The sequence below is a fragment of the Thalassophryne amazonica genome, chromosome 22 (genome assembly GCF_902500255.1).
Source record: "Thalassophryne amazonica chromosome 22, fThaAma1.1, whole genome shotgun sequence".
NCBI lineage: Eukaryota > Metazoa > Chordata > Actinopteri > Batrachoidiformes > Batrachoididae > Thalassophryne > Thalassophryne amazonica.
The window spans coordinates 2,907,737-2,913,736 of record NC_047124.1 but is presented as its reverse complement, the minus strand read 5'-3'; the positions used below and the strand labels follow the sequence as shown (position 1 = coordinate 2,913,736).

General features: G+C 40.9%; 1 protein-coding gene across 10 annotated transcripts in view; it reads right to left on the bottom strand.

Moving 5' to 3' along the window:
• The window catches only part of celf2 (cugbp, Elav-like family member 2), a 349,641-nt gene that overhangs the window by 198,527 nt on the left and 145,114 nt on the right, over positions 1–6,000 (bottom strand). The gene's annotated exons all lie outside the window — the stretch shown is intronic.

Genomic DNA, 6,000 nt, shown 5'->3' with positions numbered 1-6,000 from the left:
ATATAGCGCCAAATCACAACAAACAGTTGCCCCAAGGCGCTTTATATTGTAAGGCAAGGCCATACAATAATTATGTAAAACCCCAACGGTCAAAACGACCCCCTGTGAGCAAGCACTTGGCTACAGTGGGAAGGAAAAACTCCCTTTTAACAGGAAGAAACCTCCAGCAGAACCAGGCTCAGGGAGGGGCAGTCTTCTGCTGGGACTGGTTGGGGCTGAGGGAGAGAACCAGGAAAAAGACATGCTGTGGAGGGGAGCAGAGATCGATCACTAATGATTAAATGCAGAGTGGTGCATACAGAGCAAAAAGAGAAAGAAACAGTGCATCATGGGAACCCCCCAGCAGTCTACGTCTATAGCAGCATAACTAAGGGATGGTTCAGGGTCACCTGATCCAGCCCTAACTATAAGCTTTAGCAAAAAGGAAAGTTTTAAGCCTAATCTTAAAAGTAGAGAGGGTGTCTGTCTCCCTGATCTGAATTGGGAGCTGGTTCCACAGGAGAGGAGCCTGAAAGCTGAAGGCTCTGCCTCCCATTCTACTCTTACAAACCCTAGGAACTACAAGTAAGCCTGCAGTCTGAGAGCGAAGCGCTCTATTGGGGTGATATGGTACTACGAGGTCCCTAAGATAAGATGGGACCTGATTATTCAAAACCTTATAAGTAAGAAGAAGAATTTTAAATTCTATTCTAGAATTAACAGGAAGCCAATGAAGAGAGGCCAATATGGGTGAGATATGCTCTCTCCTTCTAGTCCCCGTCAGTACTCTAGCTGCAGCATTTTGAATTAACTGAAGGCTTTTTAGGGAACTTTTAGGACAACCTGATAATAATGAATTACAATAGTCCAGCCTAGAGGAAATAAATGCATGAATTAGTTTTTCAGCATCACTCTGAGACAAGACCTTTCTGATTTTAGAGATATTGCGTAAATGCAAAAAAGCAGTCCTACATATTTGTTTAATATGTGCTTTGAATGACATATCCTGATCAAAAATGACTCCAAGATTTCTCACAGTATTACTAGAGGTCAGGGTAATGCCATCCAGAGTAAGGATCTGGTTAGACACCATGTTTCTAAGATTTGTGGGGCCAAGTACAATAACTTCAGTTTTATCTGAGTTTAAAAGCAGGAAATTAGAGGTCATCCATGTCTTTATGTCTGTAAGACAATCCTGCAGTTTAGCTAATTGGTGTGTGTCCTCTGGCTTCATGGATAGATAAAGCTGGGTATCATCTGCGTAACAATGAAAATTTAAGCAATACCGTCTAATAATACTGCCTAAGGGAAGCATGTATAAAGTGAATAAAATTGGTCCTAGCACAGAACCTTGTGGAACTCCATAATTAACTTTAGTCTGTGAAGAAGATTCCCCATTTACATGAACAAATTGTAATCTATTAGACAAATATGATTCAAACCACCGCAGCGCAGTGCCTTTAATACCTATGGCATGCTCTAATCTCTGTAATAAAATTTTATGGTCAACAGTATCAAAAGCAGCACTGAGGTCTAACAGAAGAAGCACAGAGATGAGTCCACTGTCCGAGGCCATAAGAAGATCATTTGTAACCTTCACTAATGCTGTTTCTGTACTATGATGAATTCTAAAACCTGACTGAAACTCTTCAAATAGACCATTCCTCTGCAGATGATCAGTTAGCTGTTTTACAACTACCCTTTCAAGAATTTTTGAGAGAAAAGGAAGGTTGGAGATTGGCCTATAATTAGCTAAGATAGCTGGGTCAAGTGATGGCTTTTTAAGTAATGGTTTAATTACTGCCACCTTAAAAGCCTGTGGTACATAGCCAACTAACAAAGATAGATTGATCATATTTAAGATCGAAGCATTAAATAATGGTAGGGCTTCCTTGAGCAGCCTGGTAGGAATGGGGTCTAATAAACATGTTGATGGTTTGGATGAAGTAACTAATGAAAATAACTCAGACAGAACAATCGGAGAGAAAGAGTCTAACCAAATACCGGCATCACTGAAAGCAGCCAAAGATAACGATACGTCTTTGGGATGGTTGTGAGTAATTTTTTCTCTAATAGTTAAAATTTTGTTAGCAAAGAAAGTCATGAAGTCATTACTAGTTAAAGTTAATGGAATACTCAGCTCAATAGAGCTCTGACTCTTTGTCAGCCTGGCTACAGTGCTGAAAAGAAACCTGGGGTTGTTCTTATTTTCTTCAATTAGTGATGAGTAGAAAGATGTCCTAGCTTTACGGAGGGCTTTTTTATAGAGCAACAGACTCTTTTTCCAGGCTAAGTGAAGATCTTCTAAATTAGTGAGACGCCATTTCCTCTCCAACTTACGGGTTATCTGCTTTAAGCTACGAGTTTGTGAGTTATACCACGGAGTCAGACACTTCTGATTTAAAGCTCTCTTTTTCAGAGGAGCTACAGCATCCAAAGTTGTCTTCAATGAGGATGTAAAACTATTGACGAGATACTCTATCTCCCTTACAGAGTTTAGGTAGCTACTCTGCACTGTGTTGGTATATGGCATTAGAGAACATAAAGAAGGAATCATATCCTTAAACCTAGTTACAGCGCTTTCTGAAAGACTTCTAGTGTAATGAAACTTATTCCCCACTGCTGGGTAGTCCATCAGAGTAAATGTAAATGTTATTAAGAAATGATCAGACAGAAGGGAGTTTTCAGGGAATACTGTTAAGTCTTCACACCGGGCCTGCTTCCAGTTGTGCCATGCGGCGTCATGACAACGCCAGGTTAATGCAGCCTAACGCCACAATACCGTGAGGGACACAAAGGGCAACGTGAAACAGACACAAAGATGTTTAATTTTTTTGTGGATTTTCAGAGTTGAGCACAGGACGGAGAAAGGAAATAGTTTTCTCACAAGTTGAGACAACGTATTGGTGCCTAACGTGACTGGGTGCCACACCCACACAATATAATGTTACCCAGTGACAATTTATGATTCCTGCTGTGCTCCATTGTTGCTGAGCTATAAATCATGCAGGATTGTTGTGGAACATTTTATACCGTGTACACAATGCAGTAAAACTACACTGCTCAAAGAGTACATGGGAACAAATAAAAGAAAAAAAAAACACTCATTACAGCATGGCTGCAGCTCCTCGTGCTCACCTCCTCAAGCTCGTTCACGATTGTGTTAAATCAAGTCCATTAAGTCCTGCTTACAGACCAACTGCCAGTGACAGGACATGTCCACATCCAGTATAAGTCCTCATGGAGGACATCTCCACATCCACTCATAGATGGTTCGCATGCGTGCCCGTGAACACCGGCTGCAGCTCCGCAGTCACAGGAAGAAATATAAACTAGAAGAGAAATCAGAGCGCACACCTGCTCATTACAGCCTGGCTGCAGCTCCTCGGTGCTCTCACCTCCTCAAGCTTCTCCCCCCTGCTGCGCGCAACTGATGCAGACATTCTCGCGTTATTAGATACGCAGCATATTTAACTGGAAGCAGGCCCAGTGTGAAAGGGGCTTCACACTGTTAATTGTGCGGTTCCAGTGCGCTTTGCCATGGAAGCAGTGCGAGATTGAATGCACGCCTGTGGAGCTGTCTACCAGGTTGCCCCACTTCCTGCATGTGGAACGTGTGGAGACACTCCAGTAAAATAATGAGCCTGGAGGTGCAGGAGGTGGCTCTCTCGGGGAGGAATACAAGTATCTAGGTCAATGAGGAAAAAAAAAAGAATCAAAAGGAAAGTACGGTGTGCTAAGTGCGTGGTGTGGGTGGGACTTGGCCTGGGGCTCTGCTCGAGGGTCAGCTTGCATGTGTATTTACAAGGACTGAGGTCAGGGCATGGATGAGAACAGCTGATCCTACAACAGTGCCTTAGGACGTACTGCGTCCCCGGAGTGGGGACAACGCTGCACGTTTCACTACACCTGACCCAGTGCATAACAGGACCGGTGCCGGGCGTTATATAACAAGCTGCAGGGGTCAAAATTGGCCCCATTCCCACTGCTGACTTTCATGTTCAGTCTCAAACTGATGCATTTAAATGAAAACATGAGGGCCTGTGAAGTGAATTCACACATGGTAACAATCCATCAAAATTTAAATCCCAACATGCTTTAGCGACACCACCTACAGTTCTCTCTGCGAATATCATTCCTTCACCCTAATATTGAACAAATAACTTCACATAAATGGGAATTTGAACATTTAAAAATTAATATGAGAATATTAAATCACATTTCACATTATTCTACACTATAAACTCAACATAGCATTTACTGTTACTTTAACACAACTATGTGTGTGTGTGGGTCAAACTCCTGCTTACAAATATGTAAAAATGAATTATAATTCAATATAAATTTCTTAACCTTCAACTGCATTTTCAATTCTACTTGCAAGCAATAATATGACAGTGATTGTATGCATTTAGTAGCACTAGCAAACCCTGCCTTATGGGTGGGGGGGGGGGGGGTTGTGGGAGCTGCTACAGTTACTGTTACTGAGCAACAGGCCAGTCATAGGAGGAAACACATACATAAATACACACATTCTTTGATGAAAGTCATCAGTAGTGTCAAAGATGGGTTTGAGTCACATTAAAGCCATCTTCAGTCATCCTCACTGACATGACTTTGACTGACCAATACTTTTATCTATTTAACATTAAGAACTCATATTTGCTTAATATGCTGACATTGCAAACAGGAAGAAATAAGGAAGGAAGGAAATGGAAGGAAGGAAGAAAGGAATTGGAACTGTTTTTGAGGGGGTTGTGTGTGGGGGGGGGTTGCAGCATATATATATATATATATATATATATATATATATATATATATATATATATATATATATTTTACTTGAAAGTGATCAGTATCTGATCTGACCTGACAACAGTTACATCAACAGAAATCAGCTACAAATCAACTTGGACCACATCTGCACAAAAAATTCAGGTTTAAGTCACTTCAGCTAGCATTGTAAACATGCGCTGAGTGAGTATTCAACCAATTTCCAAAACCACTTTTTGTTCATTTCCTCTCACATTGTATCATCTCATGTTCTGTGTGATTTCTGCTGCCACCCAAATATTATGAAGGTGAAAAGAATTACATTCACTCACAGGACTAAAAAAAAATTATTCTGCGCAGGAAACATTGGACAGTTTAAACAGTGATGGCTTCTTTGGTAGAAAGCTGCAATTTTTTTTTTACTCTCTTGTAACCAGCACTCTGGGAAGACACTGAGCTTTTGAATCCCTTTAATTATTTCGTATTATTTTGAGTGCACAAATTTCAGTCAGCTCCATGGTTTTTCTCAGATGGCAAGAAAGTAGTCTGTGAAACCAAACAAGAAAACCAGCAGAAAAATGTGCTTTGTACCGTCTTTAATGCTGATCATTTTAGAAGTTGAATAAATGGTGATGATGAGAATTGACACGCGTGTGCTCCTCCGTGTTTGCTGAAGGCTTTTGAACACCTGTCTTGCCATTTGTACCCATGCCAGGTGCCACGGCGAAAAGTGCGTAGGATTGGAAGCAATTACCACATAGCAGGAATGGCACGCGTGTTCTCACAGAGCGTTTGTTAAAATTCTGAACAAATCCTTCCCTGCTGCTCGCCAAACCAAATGCATCCCTCCATTAATAAAACATCAGACGCGAGGCATTCACGTCTGACACTTTAGGGCTGCAGATTTCACACAAACATCTTCCAGAATCTAGACTGTGTAAAAATGCAGCAACGGGTGCTTTTATTATCACTTAAGTTGTCAAAACTGCAAAACATGTAATTGAACTTCAATTACTGAAAAAGAAAAACCCACAAAACCTGGCAACTGCCTGGAAATAGAATTTATAGTCCTGCATTTAGAACAAGTTGCGTTACTACAACTATACCTATAAAAGGGTGGTCTGGTTAAGATGAAAAGCGACATAAAATAAACTCAGAGAACAACTCGGGTGATTGTTTTTATTATAAAAACGTCATTTGCAGGTTTGCTGGCATCATTAAAATTAAAGTTCATTTTCTGACTTTTTA